The sequence below is a fragment of the Bos indicus genome, chromosome 24 (assembly GCF_029378745.1).
Source record: "Bos indicus isolate NIAB-ARS_2022 breed Sahiwal x Tharparkar chromosome 24, NIAB-ARS_B.indTharparkar_mat_pri_1.0, whole genome shotgun sequence".
Taxonomy (NCBI): Eukaryota; Metazoa; Chordata; class Mammalia; order Artiodactyla; family Bovidae; genus Bos; species Bos indicus.
Window position 1 is genome coordinate 21899220 of NC_091783.1, and position 21569 is coordinate 21920788.

General features: G+C 41.6%; 1 long non-coding RNA gene across 1 annotated transcript in view; it reads left to right on the plus strand.

Moving 5' to 3' along the window:
* The window catches only part of LOC139179345 (uncharacterized), a 31999-nt gene extending 16687 nt beyond the window's left edge, over positions 1–15312 (plus strand). The window contains exon 2 of the long non-coding RNA XR_011563722.1: positions 14533–15312. This is a non-coding gene — a long non-coding RNA (uncharacterized lncRNA). The remainder of the gene's footprint in view (positions 1–14532) is intronic.
* Positions 15313–21569: the final 6257 nt, after the last annotated feature.

Consider the following 21569-nt stretch of genomic DNA (forward strand, 5'->3'; position numbering starts at 1 on the left):
GTGCTTTGGGGTATGCATGCTGTTGTTCCATAATGTTTACTGATGGAAAAAAATCAAGCCCTGTCTCCACGGGGCTTTGTTCTTCCTGATAGCGTTCTTACACATCTGTCTAACCGTGCAGTCATCCTTGGTTCTGCATCCTTCTTTTCCTCTTCTGTGTGTGTGTTTTCAGAAAGACTGATCACAACTCAAGCGTTCAGTGAATTAACACAGCTTTCTTGCAGGTATGTCCGTATTTACCCACTAGAACAATTTGGGATTATTTATATACCTGGATGATGGCTTCCCTGATGGCTCAGTGGTAAAGAATCTGCCTGCGATACAGGAGCCACCGGAGGTTCAGTTTCCACCCCTGGGTAGGGAAGATCCCCTGGAGAAGGGCATGACACCCACTCCAGTATGCTTGCTTGCAGAATCCCATGGACAGAGGAGCCTGAAGGGCTACATGCATGCATACCTGGATGAATTCAAAAAGCAATTTGAGATCATGGACTATAAGCTCCTTGAGAGCAGCTGTTGGATTCCAATATCTAGAATGGCTCCTGAAAGATGATACGTGCTCGATGAATACACTGATTTCATGAAGATTGCTGCATTTTCTCGATACATTAATACATTTCTTTTGAATAAAGTAAGGTCTTCCATCACATTCTACTTTTGAATTTCAACATATCAGTCTTCGTTAACTACAATTATGAATTTACCTTTTTGGCCATTTCCTCCACATTGGAGAAATCAAGGCCAAAAGCATTTTGCTTCTCAACCACTTTCCTCATGAGAGTCATTGGGAACCTCTTGCCTGCTTGGTCTTCTTTCCATGTAATACTTGTTTTCTTTCCCTCCATCCTCATTCATATTTTGTATAAAAACCTCTCAGGTACTATTTGAACTTTACTCATAAGTGCATAAGTTATTGTATCTATTCATTGTTTAAAATTAAGATTTATTCTGTCCAGTAAACTTTTGAATCATTATTGTCTTTATTACTGTGTCTCTTTACTTTAAAAAAACTAATAGGCTTAAAAAAGAACAAAAAACCTAATAGGCTTTCCTTTAGAATTTTCCTGAGCAGGTCAGCTAGTCTCGGGACAAGACTGTTCTTCTCTATCTTTGTGGGCTCCATTTCCCCTCTAGTTAGAAACACCTCATCCCAGCTGTTTATGTGAAGGTTCAGAATGCCAAATGGGCTCATACCATCTGGTAGAAAACCACTTCCGCAATAAATTTCTCTCCCCAGATCCCATAGACAGCTTGTGAGAAGTAACAACAATACTGTGCATATTCCTTAGGTCTTCGGTCTCCTGCTAATCATTTACAAATATTGAAAATTCCCTCTGACCTCTTCTAAGCTGGGCCACTTGTTTTTCTGTAAGTTAGCCGATGTGGACATCTGTGAGTGGGTCTGAGATGATACCCACTCAACTCCGTGCCATCTAGGAAGATGCCTCAGTCATGCCTGGACCCATTAATTCATATCTATCTGTCTATCTGTTTTCTATCTATTCTGTGTTTGTTTCTGAGGAGGTCTTATAGCTTCTCACTTGGTTTCTCTGTCACCGTTTTGTTCTAGTCAACAATACTTTGATTCCAGCCTTATTTTCGTTCACTTCCTCAGAATCTTACATTTTCTAGTTTCTTTTCTTTCTGGACTGTATATTATTTCTTCCAGGGATCTAGGAATTTTACCTCTTCTCTCAAGTGGCATCAGAATAATATTAAATTGGTCTTTGGTCATGGAAAATATGAATTTAGAAATATGAGCATCCCTTCTAAAAAGGGGATTGATGCTTGATGAAGGAGAAATAAGGACGCAATCTCAGGAGCCTTTGTTTATTCAGGTGCAGTAGGGAAAATTGCCTCTGCTCCAGCATTTTTCCAAAGCTCGTGAGTTACACAGCTCATTTCAAAACCAGCCCAGGTGGACTCAGATCAAAGGTCTGTGCAGACAGCGCTCTGCTGTGCGCTGGTTTTCCCTCCTGACGTCATTCGCTTTTTGCTTATTGTTACTCAAGGTCTGAGGAGATAAGAACGCTCTCAGATGTGGCCTTTATCTTACAAAATGAAGCCCTAGCTCCGATGTGTGCATATGCCTCTAGGTCTGTGAACACTAAATAACCTCACAAAGCCACAGGCACAACTTTGGAGAAGACAGTGGAGCACCTGCCTGGCTGGAACCCTGAAGACTGCAGCCCCGGGTGTGAACACTAGTGTGCAGAGAATGAGTCACACACAGGCAGAGCCGAGATCTGAACGAAGAGAGTACATTGATGTTGTCTCTGAGGCCTGCCCCACCCAACGTCGTCATTGATTATTTACTTTAACCGAAACTTTCTTAAGTTACCTTAGAATATCTGGGTTTCAGTTGCTAGTAACCAAAAGAGCCTTGCTCAGCACATGTGCTCCCTACACCAGTGGGATCCTAGATGCCCACAGGCTTTGTCAGTAACTAGACTTCTCGGGGCGGGGGGCGGGGTTGGATCTAGACCCTCCAAATGGAAGCCGAGGAGAGGGAAGAGGGTGGTTCCACAAACAGGGTCAGACATGTGGCTTATTCTTCCACATTCTGGGCCAAGGTCAACCTGGTAAACCAAGTGCTGGGCAGCACCCCGCAGACCTGCAAGGCCTGCGCTTGCCCAGCTTCAAGACTGAAGAAAGAGCCTGGAGTCAGCAAAGGGGTTATCAGTGGTTTAATGGATGGGGGAGCTTACATGCCTGAGCAAGGTCTTGCAGAGACACCCCCCGTGTATGGAGGATGACAGGCAGGACATGGCAGCAGTCAGCCCCCCGGGGGGAAGGGGAGATTACCAGTTATAGGGGAATTGACATCAGGTGGGTTCATTAGTCACCAGAGAAACCAGCAGAGGGGCCTGCCCCTCACCACCCTCTGATAAGAACAGTCACTAGCTGAAAGCGTGCAGGAAGGTCACTCAAGTGAGTGGAGTGTAGGTGAAGCAGGCACTGGTCAGGCAGGGGATTTACAGAGACCAAGAGAGCAGCCACCTTGAGTGGCCTGACCACACACCAAGTAATCGACATCTACAAAAAGCAAAATGAGACGTGTTCCCAAGCTATAAGTAGACCTTTGCCCCTCTTTTCAAAGCCCATTGTCTTCCCATTTCTGGGGGAGGTACCCTACAGAGGTGCTGTCTGCTCCAGCCATGAGGGACTCACATTCCCCTCTTCATCTCAATAATAAACTTTTTGGAGGCTTTCAGGAACTAACTTGTTCTGTTGTGCTAATGACACTGTGAGGTCCTCCAACCCAGTGGCTCAGACAGTAAAGAATCTGCCTGCAATGAGGGAGACCCGGGTTCAATCCCTGGGTTTGGAAGATCCCCCGGAGTAGGAAATGGCAACCCACTCCGAGTATTCTTGCCTGGGAAATCCCATGGACAGAGGAGCCCTGTGGGCTACAGTCCATGGGATCGCAAAGAGTCAGACTGAACTGAGTAAGTAACACACATATGTGAGGTAGTAAAACCAAGCAGCACCCTGTAGGGCTCCAGGGCACAGAAGTCTTTCTGTCCCCCATTTTCTGCTTGCAGGGGATAGACTCCAGCCTCCATGACCTTCCTTGACTTCTAATCAGGGGAGGAGCTGCCAAGTAAGCACCTGAGGCTAGATTAAAGGAACTAGAGAAACTCATCAAGATTCTGTTGAGTTCAGTTCAGTCGCTCAGTTGTGTCCAACTCTGTGCAACCCCATGGACTGCAGCACTCCAGGCTTCCCTGTCCATCACCAATTCCTGGAGTCTACTCAAACTCATGTCCATTGAGTCAGTTATGCCATCCAACCATCTCATCTTCTGTCATCCCCTTCTCCTCCCACCTTCAATCTGTCCCAGCATCAGAGTCTTTTCAGATGAGTCAGTTCTTCGAATCAGGTGGCCAAAGTATTGGAATTTCAGCTTCAGCATCTGTCCTGCCAATGAATATTCAGGACTGATTTCCTTTAGGATGGACTGGTTGGATCTCCTTGCAGTCCAAGGGACTCTCAAGAGTCTTTAACACCACAGTTCAAAAGCATCAATTCTTTGCTGCTCAGCTTTCTTTATAGTCCATCTCTCACATCCATACATGACTACTGGAAAAACCATCACTTTGACCAGATGGACCTTTGTTGGCAAAGTAATGTCTCTGTTTTTTAATATGCTGTCTAGGTTGGTCATAGCTTTTCTTCCAAGGAGCAAGGGTCTTTTAATTTCATGGCTTCAGTCACCATCTGCAGTGATTTTGGAGCCCAGAAAAATAAAGTCTGTCACTGTTTCCTTTGTTTCCCCATCTATTTGCCATGAAGTGATGGGACCATATGCCATGATCTGGCAACATCAAGGTTATCTGAGACCAGATTAGAGAACTGCAGGGCCTGCCTACATCCTTATCTTATCAGCAGCCTCCATCAACCTTGAGTATTCATTGGAAGGACTGATGCTGAGGCTGAAACTCCAACACTTTGGCCACCTGATGTGAAGAGCCCACTCATCTGAAAAGACCCTGATGCTGGGAAAGATTGAAGGCAGGAGGAGAAGGGGACGACAGAAGACAAGATGGTTGTATGACATCACCAACTCAATGGATATGAGTTTGAGCAAAGTCCGGGAGATGGTGAAGGACAGGGAAACCTGGCGTGCTGCAGTCCATGGGGTCAGAAAGAGTCAGACATGACTGAGCGACTGAACAACAACAACCACCACCCATGAACTGTTGCTATAAGACTTCTCATCAAATCCTCTCAGGCTGGGGACACATAATTTTGAGGGCAAGAGCCTGCTATGTCCTCCTTTGCCTGGCAAAGCAATAGAGCTATTCTTTTCTATTTCACCCAGAACTCTGTCTCTACGACTCAATTCTGCTCCTGTGTAAAAAGGCCAAGATTTCAGCATCAGCAGTACTATTACAATACCCCTGTTGCATAGGTAAGAAGTGAAGTGAAGTGAAATCACTCAGTCGTGTCCAACTCTTTGCGACCCCATGGACTGCAGCCCACCAGGCTTCTCCATCCATGGGATTTTCCAGGCAAGAGCACCAGAGTGGGTTGCCATTTCCTTCTCCATAGGAGAAGGCATAATGAGAACCAGTAACATGCCCAGGTCACGTGACTGCTGATTGAGAGCTGGGGTAGGAGCCATGTTTCAGATCTGGTCTGGCAGAGAGAGTCAACATGTCATCAGAAGCCCCTTCTGAGCTTGTTGTTATCCCCTCTTTGTGGATTCCTTTTCAAGGCCCTAAGTGGCAGACCAGTCTCAGTTACTGAACTCCACTTCCCCTAAAATCCCACCAAATTATAGTAAACAAAAAAGGAACATGTCCACCCATGAGGAACAAGAACATTAAAGACAATATTGGATGAGAAATTTGAACACATTTTTTAAAAAAAGATTAACAGAAAGGGGAAGGAGAATTGATTTAAGAAAGTTCAGAGAGAGGCTGCTGAGGGGAGGGAGGGCTCAGAAACCCAGCAGGCACTTCTTAGGTAACCTCAAAACCATGGATGAGGGGGTGGCAGGCTGCCTCCAAGCCAGGGGGACCACCAGGTTGATTCTCCCCTTAATTATCTCCATCCTGCACCACTTCCCTCAAATGGGCAAGGGGAGGTTACTCTTTTGAGAAATTGTACCACAAAGGCTTGCCTGCTTCATGTTCCTACAGCTTGTGGACGGTCTGCTGTTCTCTGCTGAAATTCTCTTTTTATTTTTTTTTTCTTTTCTTGAATGTTGAGTAAATCCCCTCATTCAATGGATTCAAAGAAAATGTTCATTCACTCTCTTAAGTCCAGACACAAAGACTTCTCCTTGCCTGGATGTTTTAAACACTTTTTAAAGCCTGGCCTTTTGGGGACTGTGTTTCTTGCCAGAAGTTTGAATATAAAGGTTTAAAGATCAGATTTGATGTTATTACCACATCAACCTTTGTATGATTCGGTTCGTTATCCCCACCACAGCTACTTTGTTTTTCAGCTTTATAGAGATATTATTAACATACAACACTGTGTTTTGGGGCTTCTCTGGTGGCTCAGATGGTAAAGAATCTGGCTGCAATGAAGGAGACATGGGTTTGATCCCTGGGTCAGGAAGATCCTCTGGAGGAGTAAATGGCAATCCATGCCAGTATTCTTGCCTGGAGAATCCCAAGGACAGAGGAGACCAGTGGGCTACAGTCCATGGGGTTGCAAAGAGTCAGACATGACTCAGCGACTAACGCAATAGTCGCTGTACAATATGATGACTCGATAAACATATACAAACATATATACTTTATATATTACAAAGTGCTTACTACAGGAAGGTTAGCTGACACATCCTTCCCCTCACATAATCACCATTTTCTTGTTGCTAATGATGAAAACATTAAGGCTCTACTCTCACAGAAACTCTCAAGTAATACAGTTCAGTATTGTTAACTGCAGTCACTGTGCTGTATCTTGGATCCAGCAACATACTCATCTTATGACTGAAAGTTTGTACCGTTTGACCAACATCTCCCCATTTCCCTGTGAAATTCTGACTAAATTTTGAACCAGGGGCTCTGCATGTTCATTTTGCACTGGTCCCTGTGAACCAGTGGTTGGTCCTGTGAACCGCTGAGGTGCAGGTGTCAGGGTGCAGGGTGCAGAGGTGGCTGGAGGTCACCTGCAGGCCTGGCCACAGGTGAAAGCAAGTAGCAGTGGACACTGAACTGTGAGACCTGCACCCTCCCCGCAGCCCTGTCTCCACAGCACAGACAGCCACACATTTAATGCCTCTCTTACTCTAATTTTCCTCCTAACCTTCCCCACCTCTTATTACCTTATTTGAGTTAAGGGAATTCTCAACCCCCCACCATTCATGTCACCTTGTTCTTTGATCTCAATAATCCCTTGACTGCCCATTTTCCCCAATCCTTTCATTCATTTCTTGGTTGGGTCCATCAGCACAACTCTTCCTTCCTTGATGGAGTCTCTTCTGGAGAGTCTGAATGACCCAAAGGAAAGGCTTCTAGAAACTTCTAGAAATTTTTGAGAATTTAGAAAAGCCCCACTACTCTATAATAAAGTTCATGCTCTCTGAAGTTGTGGTTAGTTCTTAAACATAAGTAGCACCTTCCACTCAGGATCACCAGATACTTAAGGAAGCCCTCAATGTGAGAGTCAGATGGCAAAACAATAGGAGGGAAAACAGGAGCTCAGGAAGTTTATCCCAACATCTCAGAGCATGTGAGATGAAGTGAAGATCTAAATGATTCTAGATTGGTGGGGGGATCACACAGAAAGAATCAGGAAAATAGAAGTGGATTTTACAAAAAGGTAACACTGAGAGCTAGGAGAAAATGATGCTGTTGCTTGTGTTCAGATAATTTTCATCATCATGGATCTTCTGGCCACTCGCTCTGTCATCACTGAGAACTGAGAACTGAGGTCCCCACAGCACTTATGAACCTGATCCCTCCTTTCTGCTCTAATAGTGTTTCTCTCATGGAGTTTGGACTTTTGCGGTTCAGTCCATATTCAGAGTCCTTACATATGCTTGGATAAGTCACGTGCTTATCATTATGTAATACCTCTCTTTATCCCTAATATTATTTCTTGTTCTGAAGTCTATTTTATCTGATATTAATAAAGCTAATCCAGCTTCCTTCTGGTTACTGTTTACATGCTTTATACCTCTCCACAGTCAAGCTGTATATTGTCACCCTTCTTATTTAACTTATAAGCAGAGTACATCATGCAAAATGCAGGGCTGGATGAAGCACAAGCCGGAATCAAGATTGCTGGGAGAAATATCAATAACCTCAGATATGTAGAAGACACTACCCTTATGGCAGAAAGTGAAGAGGAACTAAAGAGCCTCTTGATGAAAGTGAAAGAGAAGACTGAAAAAGCTAGCTTAAAACTCAACATTCAGAAAACTAAGATCATGGCATCTGGTCCCATCACTTCATGGCAAATAGATGGGGAAACAATGGAAACAGTGAGAAACTTTATTTTGGGGGGCTCCAAAATCACAGCAGCCATGAAATTAAGAGACCCTTGCTCCTTGAAAGAAAAGCTATGACCAATCTAGACAGCATACTAAAAAGCAGAGACATTACTTTGCCAACAAAAGTCCATCAAGTAAAAGCTATGGTTTTTCCAGTAGTCATGTATGGATGTGAGAGTTGGACTATAAAGAAAGCTGAGTGCTGAAGAATTGATGCTTTTAAACTGTGGAGTTGGAAAAGACTCTTGAGAGTCCCTTGGACTACACGGAGATCCAAGCAGTCCATCCTAAAGTAAATCAGTCCTGAATATTCATTGGAAGGACTGATGCTGAAGCTGAAACTCCAATACTTTGTCCACCTGATGTGAAGAACTCACTCCTTGCAAAAGACCCTGATGCTGGGAAAGATTGAGGGCAGGAGGAGAAGGGGACGACAGAGGATGAGATGGTTGGATGTCATCACCGACTCAACGGACATGGGTTTGGGTAAACTCTGGGAGTTGGTAATGGACAGGGAAGCCTGGTGTGCTGCAGTCATGGGGTTGCAAGGAGTCGGACACGACTGAGCGACTGAACTGAACTGAACAGATACCTCTCCATCTAAGCACATTTAATGTGATTATTGATGTAATGTGAGTGGGTTAAATTCTATTTTGCTAGTTGGCCTATTTTCTGACTGTTCATTGTTTCATTTTTCTTCTTTTTCTGCTGCCTTCTGTGGTGTAATTTGAACACTTTTTATGACTCCATTTAATCTCTTCCATAGAGAAGATTCATTAAAAACATTTAGTAGCCACTGTAGAATCTAATGGGCTTGCCTGGTGGCTCAGACAGTAGAGAATCCGCCTGCAGTGTGGGAGACCTGGGTTCCATCCCTGGGTTAGGAAGATCCCCCAAAGGAGAGCATGGCAACCCACTCTAGTATTCTTGCCTGGAGAATCCACATGGACAGAGGAGCCTGATGGGCTATAGTCCATGAAATCAGAGTCAGACACGACTAACAACACCACCTAGAGTCTAATACACACATATATATACATGTGTGTATGTATATACATATGCACATAGTGGGCTGTATATTTATATACATATATATATGAAATTAATCATTATTTACCTTGGAATAATAATACAGCACTTCATCATCAATATAATGACTTTATAACCATATATTGTCAATTTTTTCCCTCCCATCTTTTGTACTATTGTCATACATTGTACATATACTTTAAACATGTAATACATTATCATTTTGTTTTAGGTAGTAAGTTATATCTTAGAGTAATTAAAAATATGGAAAACATTTATTTTACTTTATTTATTTCTAGAGTTTCTTGTTTGTTTCTGTATATCCAGTTTCAGTTTGATATATTTTTTTGACTGAAGAATTTCCTTTAATATTTCTTATAGAGTAGATCTGCTAGCAATGAATTTTCTCAGGTTTGTCTGAGAAAGTATTTATTTTTCCTTTTATTTTTTGAAAAATACTATTGCTGAGTATATAGGATTCTGGGTTGAAAGCTTTTTCTCAGCACTTTGACAATATCACACCTGTTTCTTATTTTCTTATGAGAAATCTCCTATAACTTTTATTTTTCTTCCTTTGTAATGCTTCTCTCTGACTGCCTTCGAGATTTTCCCTTTGTTTTTGTTTTCAGTAATTTTAATATGATATGCCGTGTGTGTGTGTGCGTGTGTGTGTGCTTTTTGTTTGGGTATTCATCCAATTTGGTGTTCTCTGAGCTTTTTGAATCTGTGATTTAGTGTTAATTGTTAACACTTGTTAATTTTGGAAAATTCTCAGCCATTATTTCTTCATATATTTCTTCTGCCCCATTCTCGCTCTCTTTTTTTAATTCTGGAATTCCAATTATGCATAAGTTAGAATGTTCTATAATGTCCCACAGTTCCTTGAATGTTCTGGTCCTCCCCAGCCCCTACTCACCACTTTTTGTCTATTTGTGTATCAGTTTGGGAAATTCCTAGTAACCTATCTTCATGTGGACTGTTTATTTCCTCAGTGTGGTTGAGTCTACTGACAAACCATTACCACTGGTTTTTACTTCTGCTTTTCCTTTCAAGCATTTCTATCTGATTCTTCTTTATAGTTTATTACAGTTTCTAACTCTGCTGAAATTACTCATTTAAACTTGCATGTTCTCAACTTTTTCCATTAACCATATATTAATCAGAGTTATTTTAAATGTCCTATTGGTTCCAACTTCTGTGTCATTTCTGAGTCTGGTTCTGATCATTGCTTTGTCTCTTGGGAGTGTGTTTTTTTTCACACGTTTTAATATGCCTTATAATTTTTTACTGGAAGCTGGACATCCTGCACAGAACAAAAAGACTGAGGTCATCGTTTTTATGCCTGGCAATGGGCGTATCTTTCCTTCAGTGAGGGCTTTAGTACAGGGATGAGAAGCCATGTAGACAGGCGTTGGGCTGGGTTGGAGATGAACTAGGGCTATGATTACATTTTGCACCACAAGCTGCAAATTCCAATAAGGGACTTTGTAGTTTATGGGTTGGTTTACCAGAGGAAAGTCTGTTTAAGTCTGAGCTTTAGATCTTCCCCTTATGTTTTGCCTCATTTAAGAGGGTCTGTCTGAACATTTCATTTTTTCCTGTCCCTCTCCCAGTAGTCTGCTCTAGCGTGCATGGGTGCATGCTCAGTCACGTCTGACTCTTTGCGACCCCATGGACTATAGCCCGGCAGGCTCCTCTGTCCATAGGGTTTTCCAGGCAAGAGTACTGGAGTGGGTTGCCATTGCCTTCTCCAGGGGATCTTCCCCACCCAGGGATTGAACCAGCGTCTCCTGTGTCTCCTGCATTGGCAGATGGATCCTTTTACCCACTGAACCACCTGGAAGCCCCAGTCTGCTCTAACTTATTATTTAAAACTTGTTAGTATAAAAGAGAGAGTGTATTCTAGGTTTCCTATGCTGGTCTAATTGGGCCTCACAATTAAGCGTGTACCAAATCCCTGGAACCAGGGTGGAGGAGTGGCCTTCCCAGTTTTCCTGCCCTCCTTCTGGTGGAGTTGTGGGCTCTGCACAATCCCCGCCTCTCACAGGAGGGTCTCGGTTCCCAGCTGCACTGGTGCCCTAAGGAAGCAGCGCTTGTTGCCCTCCTTCCCCTTGCTTCTTGTACACACACACACACACACACACCACAGAATACGGCTTTGATTTTATTTGAGATATTGAGAGGGAAAAGATCTAGGCCATTTTTTGCCTCTCCCTTATGGGCTGTTATAAAGGACATTATCAGGTCAATGTAGAGTTCCGATATGTACTATAGCTTAATGTATTTTGTCAACGTTAAATTTCCTGAACTGGATAACTGTACCACAGTTACATAGGAAAAATAACCTTATTCTTAGGAAATCTACACCAAAGTATTAATATTACTAGGTAAAGGGGTATGAGGCATGTAACCTCTTCTCAAATGATTCAGAACAGATAGACCAATATTAATAGATGGAGAATAACAAAACAAACACGGCAAAATGTTTTTTTTAAATGAGTGAATTAGAGTATAAGATAGTTTTCTGCATCACTTAATTGCAACATTTTTGCAAATTAGAAGTTATATCAAAATTAAAAGTTTTTCAGACGAATCGGTTTGTTCCCCCCCAGGATATAAAGGGCTTGGTACAACATCACTCCCATCCTTAAAACAAAAATGGAGGGGGGCAGGCTTGAAATAGAGCTGGACCCTATGGTCCTTGCCCCTCATTTCCCCAACCTACCTTTTGCCTATGGAAAAACTTTAACTGAAGAATAAGTTTAATCAGAGAAGTGAGAAAATGCAGAAACAAAGGAAAACAAAGGAAACCACATAATAAAAATGTAGTCATTAAGCAAAGTCAAGGATGTTTAGTTCCTTCTCAAGGGTAATAGATGATATTCTGAGCCATATCCTGTGAGCTGTCTTACAGATACTGAAATGCTTACTGGGTGGAAGAAGTTAACTACATGATGACTAGACTGTAACCATGACATAAGCTGCCACAATTCCAAGAATTGGCCTCAAGAAAATGAGAACAAACTGATCATGGAACTGTAGATTATCTGTACTTGAAGCAATCAAGATGATGCCAGTCAAACCATCGATGACCAATTTCAAGATGACTGTCAGAGATGAATGTGCCGTTTCTGCATGTAGCCCCCTCCCTCTGTCTATAAATGCTCTGGCCCACTGATTATCAGTGGAGGGGAGTTGGCCTTAGGACAGCTGTCCACCCTCCCCACCCCAGCCCCAGTCACTGGCATCCAAAATAAAGCTAACTTCCTTTCTACCAACATGGCCTCTTAATTGGCTTTTGAGCGGCAAGCAGCCGGACCCCACTTTTGGTTATAGGCTAACTTCAGATTCATAGCTTTTTTGAAGTCCATTGGAGAGCTGAGGTTGCGCAATAACCATTTGACTCAACATCCCAGTAGAGACATCCACCTGCAGGAAGAGAGGAGACCCAGCCATGCACTTACCCAGGGTGGATGGGATTAGAAACACTTGTCAGAAGAGTTCTGCTCGAGTGACTGACGTGTTGAGGAAAGGCCAGACATGAGTTGATGGGACAGTGTTCTCTGTTGTTACTGGTTTCGCTTTCTCACTGATGGTAATGTTACACACCTTATGTTTACCGGTCATTAATGTTTTTTCTTTTGGGCATCATCTTTGTCCATTTCTCATTCCAGTAATCTTACCTGGAGAATTCCATGGACAGAGGAGCCTGGCAGGCTACAGTCCATGGGGTTGCAAAGAGTGAGGCATGACTGAGTAACTATCACTCACTCACTCACTATTTTACAAAAGCTATTCATTTCATCATAGACAGTCAGCCTTTAACACTGCAAATACTTCCTCCATCTATCACATAATTTTGTTTTTTGATGAAGAAAAAATTTACTTTGCCTTATATTTTATGTGTATTTCTTTTCCTTCATGTTACTTTCTTCTTTGATTTTTGTACTTAGACAAACTTTTCATAATCTGATATTATTACTATTTGTTCATTTATTTAACAAATATTTTCTTCTCAGCTAGTGCCTGGAGAATCCGGAGGACGGAGGAGCCTGGTTGGCTGCTGTCTATGGGGTCGCACAGAGTCGGACACGACTGAAGCGACTTAGCAGCAGCAGCAGCAGCAGTGTATCCTAGAAGTTTTCCAAGGCACAGGGGATAAATAGTTAAGAATCCTGCCTTCTTGGAGCTTGTATTCTATACAGTAAACAAAATAATTAAAAACTGATATAATATTTTAGGAGCGTGGTTGATTAGCAATGTTGTTAGTTTCAGATGTACAGCAAAGTGATTCAGTTATAAATAAATATGCATCTATTCTTTTTCAAATTCTTTTCAATGTGGTAACACTTTCTGTCATTCAGGTGACTCTTTCAGTCAAGGTCCCAGGGGAAAAAAATCCAGTTAAACCACAAAGATTGGTCTAGAACTCTGAAGCTAGAAACAGCAGGTGCAGTCACTCCCCTGAACAGACTCTGAGATCAGAATCTGGAGATGAAAGGAATGTGGTATAGCTGGGATGAGAGAACTTTTTAAAAAAAAAATTGAAACATACAATGTTTCAGGTATACAGCAAAGTGATTAAGTTATAGATCATTATTTTTCAGGTTCTTTCCATCATAGATCATTACAAGATATTGACTATAGGTCCCTGTGTTATATATTAGGTCCTTGTTTATTTTATATATAGTAGTGTGAATCTGTTAATCCCAAATTCCCAATTTATCCCTCCCTCCGCTTCCCCTTTGGTAATCATAAATTTGTTTTCTATGTCTGTGAGTCGACTTCTGTATTTGTTTTTTTTTTTGAAGTATAGTTGATTCACAATGTGTTGTTAGTTTCAGGTATAGTGATTCAGTTGTGTGTGTGTGTGTGTGTGTGTGTGTGTGTGTGTGTATATATGACTTTTTAAGACTTTTCCACTTATAGGCTAATGTAAAATATTAAGTATAGTTCCCTGTGCTATACAGTTGGTCTTTGTTGGTTCTCTATTTTACATAGATTAGTGTGTGTATATTAATCCCAGTCTCCTAATTTATTCCTCCCCCATTTTTTCCCCTTCAGTAATCATGTTTGTTTTCTATGTCTGTGAGTCTATTTCTATTTTGTAAATAAGTTCAATTATATCTTTTCTTAGGTTCCACATGTAAGTGATATCATATGATATTTGTCTTTGATTTATAACAATTATAAATATTTATCTATTTATTACATTTTTTATACATATATAATAGTATTATTATTAAAATAATTTTTTACATTACAAAACCACATAATTATATAGAATATTATAAAATAATTATAAAATTATTTAAATTATAAAATATTACACTTATTATAATAATCTCTAGACCCATCTATGTCACTGCAAATGGTGTTACAGTAAGTCCCCTACATACAAACCTTCAAGTTGTGAACTTTCAACTTTCAAAGATGTGAATATATGTTTGCATGTCCAATTACGTAAGTTAGCTCACATGTCTGGTGTACATTGTTACCTGAGTGCATCCTCTACAAGTAATTGTCCTTTTGTGTACTTTACTGTGCAGCACTGTATAGAGTCCAGTAGTAGAGTATCTTTATTTCAAGTCCAGGATGTCCAGAAGCAAGTATTAAAGCAGCAGTGATGTTGCTGGTACTGCTAAGAAATGTCACGCGATAACAATGGCAACAAAAATGAAAATAATTGATAAGAGTGGAGCAAGGTGAAACGATGGAGGCCTAGCAAAAGAATGAAGAGCGGCAAGAGGAAGAAGAAAGAACTGAAGAACCGAAGAGACTCATGACACAGGAAATGGCAGGGGGATTTTCTTCATTCGAGGAGGCACCGTTAGCTTTGGAGGCACAGGACCTGCGCATAGAACGGGACAGGAAAGTTTTCGTGAGGCCACCATTCAGAATGCAAGCCAGTGCTACTGTGTCCCCTATGATGAGAAAAAAAGAGCTATGACCTAGTTATCACTGGATGATTTTTTCAAGAGGGTAGAGAGAGTTGAATCCAGCAACAAACCAGAACCTGTGCATCAATGCAAGGCATGAGTGAAATTGCAGCTTGATTCCATTTCCTGTTGCTGACAACTGTTCAGCTCTACCATCTCCCGCCTCCCCGCCCTCCTCCAGTCAGTAACTCTTCTTGCCTGTTCACTGATGCCAGCTCCTGTATGCCAGCTGTTATACTGCACTACTTCTTGTACTTTTCAAGCTACTATACTGTAAGATTAAAAATGTTTTCTTTATTTTCTGTGTTTTTGTGTATTATTATGTACAAAGACATGACTAAAATGTTTGGTTTTTGTATATTATTTTCATGAACAGTAATATAAACCTATTACAGTACACAATTCACCTGCCAGTGCAGGAGATGCAGGTTCGATTCCTGAGGTAGGAAGATTGCCTGGAGAAGGAAAAGGCAACCCACTCCAGTATTCTTGCCTGGGAAATCCCATGGACAGAGAAGCCTGGTGGGCTACAGTCCATGGAGTCTCAAAAGAGCTGGACACGACTTAGCAACTAAACGACAACAGTAGCATGGAGTGAACTGTATTAGTTGGATATCTAGGCTAACTTTGTTGGACTTACAAACAAATTGGACTTATGAACATGCTCTAGGAATGGACCCTGTTTGTATGTGGGGGACTTAATGCATTTCATTCTTTTTATGGCTGAGCAATACTCCATTGAATATATGCACCACATCTTCTTTATCCATTCGTCTGTCAGTGGACACTTAGGTTGCTTCTATGTCTTGGCTATTATGAACAGTTGCTGATATGAACATTGGGGAGCATATCTTTTCAAATTAGTGTTTTCTTGTTTCCCAGATACATGCCCAGGAGTGGAATTATTGGGTCATATGGTAACTGTATTTTTAGTTTTTTAAGGAACTTGCATACTGTCTTCCGTAGTGGCTGCATCTATTTATATTCCCACCAACAGTGGAGGAGCGCTCCCTTCGAAGGAGAGAACTCTCGATGGGAACTGAGACTTTCTGTCTGGAGTTGCAGCCTGCTGAGAAGACCTATAGGGAAGGAACTTGGGGGAAAACACCAAGAACTCAATCTTTCCCTTCCTCCCTCTGAACTCATTCTGACTCCTCCCAGTTGGCTGAACCCAGGGAGCCAGGGAGCTGGTCAACACAGGCTACCTCCTGGGGCATGCAGCAAGGGGGCAGGGTGGGACAGCCTGGGAGTGGAGCCAGTGGAAAAAAGACTTGGTATAATGCAAAATTGAAATCAAAATACAACATAGAGAATAAAAGTTTAAATAAACAGCTGGAAGAAAATACACTGAAAGTTTGCCTATAGGTCTTTCCGAGAGTGGGATTAAATATTTTCTTCATGCTATTTTGGGTGTGCAAAATTTTCTTCAGTGAACGTAAAGAATTTATAATTGGGAAAAGTTATCTTAAAAAATTGAAATTCCTTTTAAAATTTGCAAGGCAGAAATGAAGAGGAAAGGAAAGAAACAGCTGGCAAAACAGCATTTATGCTAAGTGCTTTAATATAGCTGTAATTGTCTGATTTCGAGGCTTAAAACATAATTTTAAAATAGGTCATATAGTCAATAACTTTGAATTAGTTAATTTTCTCTTATTCTTTTACCTCAGAGGCAAAACTCAAAGGAATAAATGGATCTATGGCTAAGTAGATAAATGTATTTGAGACTGAAAGGATTTTATTGTACATTTTTATTGCAGATATTTTCTCCTTTCATTTTGGCTATTAATGTGCACAGCTGAATTGAAGTCGAGACCTTATTGGCTTTTAAATACTTCAGCGGAACTCCCAGCTATTAATAATAGCCCACGTCTCTCCCTTATCTTTGAAGGCTTGGATGCTGAGTACTCATTCATTTGAGCTTAAGTGGGCGATTATGATTGGAGGAACACACCAAGTCTGGGGAATGCAGGAAGCTGTCAGGCCTGGCTGGGCCTTGCCTGGGGCAGTGTGCTCAGTCTTGTCTCCCTGTCTTTGTGGTCCTAGTTTAGTAGCCGCCAAGTCATCTCTGATGCTCTGAGACCCCACGCGGTGTATTCCATCAGCTGCCCGTCTTGGTTTCTACTAAAAGCCATGTTCTCAACAAATCAGAGCATAGGATGGAGCCTGCCAGAACTGCGGTGGCCAAAAACCCAACCAGATGCTGAGCTGCTTGCATTGTTTTCCCGCTAAAAGTGCCCCAACAGACTCAGGCCCCCAGGCTATATTGAAAGGCCCTATACCATTAAAACTACAGCAAGAAGACACTGGGGAAAGGGGAGAATTCAGGCACCAGGGTCTTGCTGCCCAACTGCCATTTTAAATTCATTGATTCATTAAAAAAAAAAAAAAAAAAACACTTATTAAACAGGGAGTTCAACCTGGTACTCTGTGACAACTAGAGGGGCAAGATGGGATGGGGTAGGGTATGGGAGGAAGGTTCAAGAGGGAGGGGACATATGTATCTCATGGCTGATGCACATTGTTGTATGACAGAAAGCAACACAACATTGTGAAGCAATGATCCTCCAATTAAAAATAATTTTTGAAAAAATATTTATTAAAGCCCCTCTATTTTCCAGGCACTGGATACTGGAGATAGATCAGTGTTAATTGTGCCCTCCCCACCCAATTCATAAATTGAAGTTCTAACTCTCAATGCCTCAGAATGTGCCTGTTTAGAGTCAAAATTCCTTTATAGAGATGATTAAAGGAGGTCATTACAGTGGGCCCCAATCCAACATGAGTGATGTGCTTATAAGAAAAGGAAGATTTGGATATAGACATTGACACCAAAGGAAGATAGTGTGAAGACGCTGGGAGAAGACAACTATCTATGAACCAGGGAGAGGCCTGACTGGATCCTCCCTTTATGCCCTTTGGAAGGAAACGAACTGCTGGCACCTTGATCTTGGACTTCCAGCCTCCAGAACAGTGGGAAAATGCATTTCTGTTGTCTAAGCCCCAGTCTGTGGTACTTTGTTAGAGAAACTAATACAGAAGGAGGAAGATATAAGGCCCCCATCCTATTGGAACTCACTTAAAAAAAAATTACAGAAAACAAAACCCTGGGAATTCCCTGGTGGTCCAGAGGTCAGGGCTCCATGCTTTCACTGCAAGGGCCAAGGTTCAATCCCTGGTTAGGAGATTAGGATCCTGCAAGCCTCAAAGTGAAGCCGGAAAAAAAAAAGAAGAGAAAACAAACCCCTTTCTATTATGGACATCTTCATTCTACATAAAGTAGAGAGAATGGTACAATAAACTCCAAGGTACACATGGCCCAACTTCAGTCATTATCAGCGCACGACCAATCTTTCTTTTTTACTTCCCCATTCCCTCTGAATCTCTACTATTTTAAAGCAAATCCCAATTACTTTATGACTTCATCTGTAAATATTTCCAAATATATCTCTAAGACATAAAAGCTCTATTTGAAAAACAGAACAATATCATTATCATACATTAATATTAATTCATTAATATCATCTAACATCCAGTGGTCAAATGTCTCTGATGGTCCACAAATAGGGTTTGTTTTTTTCCTGATACAATGAAGTCAGGATCTGAACAAATTCTATCTACACCAACTGGCATTTTACATTTTATGGCATTTTTCATTTCTCCTCTGTGCTTACTAAGTCACTTTAGTTGTGTCCGACTCTGTGTGACCCTATGGACTGTAGCCTGCCAGGCTCCTCTGTCCATGGGATTCTCCAGGCAACAATACTGGAATGGGTTGCCATGCCCTTCTCCGGGAGATCTTCCTGACCCAGGGATTGAACTTGCATCTCTGACGTCTCCTGCATTGGCAGGCAGGTTCTTTAACACTTGCACCACCTGGGAAGCTCTGCTTGCTTTTTTTCTTGCTCTTTACTTATTGTAGAAACTTATTGTAGAGTTTCCCAGATTCTGAATTTGGCTGCCTGCATCCTTATGGCATTGTCTAACATGCTCTGTTGCTTATCTCTTACAAACTGGTAGCTGATTTCAAAGGCTTGATGAGACTCAGGTCAATTATTTGACAAGAATACTTTGAAGAAGGTACTCTGAGTTTCCTGTTACATCACATCATGAAGCATATAGTGTTTTGGGTATCTAGGTCTTGGGCTGCCCTCATGGCTCAGCAGTAAAGAATCATCTGCCAATGCAAGAGACTCGGGTTTGATCACTGCGTCTGGAGGATCCCCTGGAGAAGGAAATGGCAACCCGCTTCAGTATTCTTGCCAGGGAAAGCCCATTGACAGAGGAGCCTGGAGGGCTAAAGTCCATGTGGTCTCAAGAGTTGAACAGAGTGACTAAACCGCCACCACCACCACCACCACACACACACACACACACACACATGCTTATCGTTTTTAAAATAAAGAGTAAATTAAAATCTGTTGAAGTTATTAGTTATTGTCAAGGGAGGAAATGGGATGGAGAGAGACAAGGATGGAAACTAGACTTAACTAAGGTGTCTTGTCTTATGGTTTTGACTTGGTACTGTGCACACCCACACACCGTTTAGTTCACTTAACAATATATCCTGGTGATCAGTCTAGAACATTTTATAAAGATCGTCTTCACCCCTTTTTATAGCTCCAAAATGTTCCATTGCATAGATGTACATTCTAGTTCTCTCTTGATAGAAAATTGAGCTGTTGTATGGCAGAAACCAATAAAACATTGTTAAACAACTTTCCTCCAATTAATTTTGGCGTAGACTATTTAAAAACAAGACTAAATTGTATAATTTATTACAGAAAATAAATTTTTAATAAAGCAAAAAAGAACATTGAGCTGTTTTATTTATTGCAGTGCCAGAGTTAATATCTTTATGCATATGATATTTTTTACTTTTGCCAGTATATCTGTGTGAAAGATTCTTAGAAGAGGGTTTGTTGTGTCAAAGGGTAATTGCAGATGTACTGTTGCTAGATATTCCTAAACCCCACCCACGTCATACATTTTTTTTTTTGCACTCCAATCAGCAGTATGAATATGTCAGTTCTTACATTGCTTCGTCAAAAGAGTATCTTTTCCACTATTTGGATCATTTGACAGAAATAAATCTGACAGGGAGAAAAGTTATCATGATTTTAATTGGTAATACTGTTATTGTGGTGCTTCCCTGGTGGTTCATATGGTAAAGAATCTGCCTGCAATGTGAGAGACCCAGGTTCGGTCCCTGGATCAGGAAGATTCCCTGGAGAAGGGAATGGCTACCCACTCCAGTTTTTTTGCCTGGAGAATTCCATAGACAGAGGAGCCGGGTGGGCTGTAGTTCCCAGGGTCGCAGAGTCGGACACGACTGAGCGACTAACACTTTCACTTTCTGTCTTTACTTTTCTGTTATTGTGAGTCCGATTGGATATCTTTTCAAATATTTAAGGACATGGAGCATGGAAAAGACTTTCTCTTTTTGTGAACTGCCTTCATAACTCTAGCCCACCTTTTCTACAAGATTATTGGTCTTTTTTTCCCCTTAGTATTTTAGAGTGAACTTACTTTTGAGAAAGAAGGTAAACAAAGAAATGTGATAGATAAATAAGATGAATCTGGCTCAATAAATTGATAAATTCTAAGAAGGGACTGAATAGTCAGAGAGGTGGCAGAGTGAGAGGTGCTTTAGCTGAAGAGGTCAAGAGAAGCCTACTGGGGAAGGTGACTTAAAAAAAAAATGATGTGGTAAAAAGGGAGGCAGTATTTGAGCATTTATTATTTATTTATTTATTTTTGGCTGCTGCTGTAGCACGTGGGATCTTAGTTCTCCCACCAGGATTGGAACATGTGCTCCCTGCATTGAAAGGGCAGACAGGACCACCAGGGAAACCCTGGAAGGTGACTTTTTAAGAGGAAGTTAAGAGAAGCAGGTATATGAAGAGCAGATGAGTCCAGAGGTAGATTCATGAATGAGCCGGGTAGGGAGAACATCATATGTCAAAAGTCCTGAATTAAGAAAGAATTTTAAATGTTCATGGAATAAACCGAAAACCAGATTGTTTAGCATTACCCTTGTTGTTCAGTCTCTAAGTCGTGTCCGACTCTGTGCGACCCCATAGACGGCAGCCCACCAGGCTCCTCTGTCCCTGGGATTCTCCAGGCAAGAACACTGGAGTGGGTTGCCATTTCCTTCTCCAATGCATGAAAGTGAAAAGTGAAAGTGAAGTCATTCAGTCGTGTCCGACTCTTCGTGACCCCATGGACTGCAGCCTACCAGGCTTCTCCGTCCATGGGATCCTCCAGGCAAGAGTACTGGAGTGGGGTGCCATTGCCCTTTCCACTTGCGGATATGACACCTGAACAAAATAGTGAGATGTGATTCTTGAATGTTTCACAAAAATAAATTTTTCTCCTGTTTGGGATGTGCAGCTTTACCTGTGCTGAGAGATCCCCTGACTGTAGGATAAAGGGCATTAAACACTGGGTTGTGAGGCACTGGCCCAGTGCCGTGCTCTGATGGGAAGGAGATGAGAAATGGTATTAAAACTACGTCCCCATAATGAGAAAAGAGGAAAATGAATTTTTTAAAATTAATTTTGATACCGCTTTTAAATGGGAACAAATGGGAAAATGGCCTTATTTATTAATGCATTATTTTTGGCTGCACTAGGTCTTTGTTGCTGTAT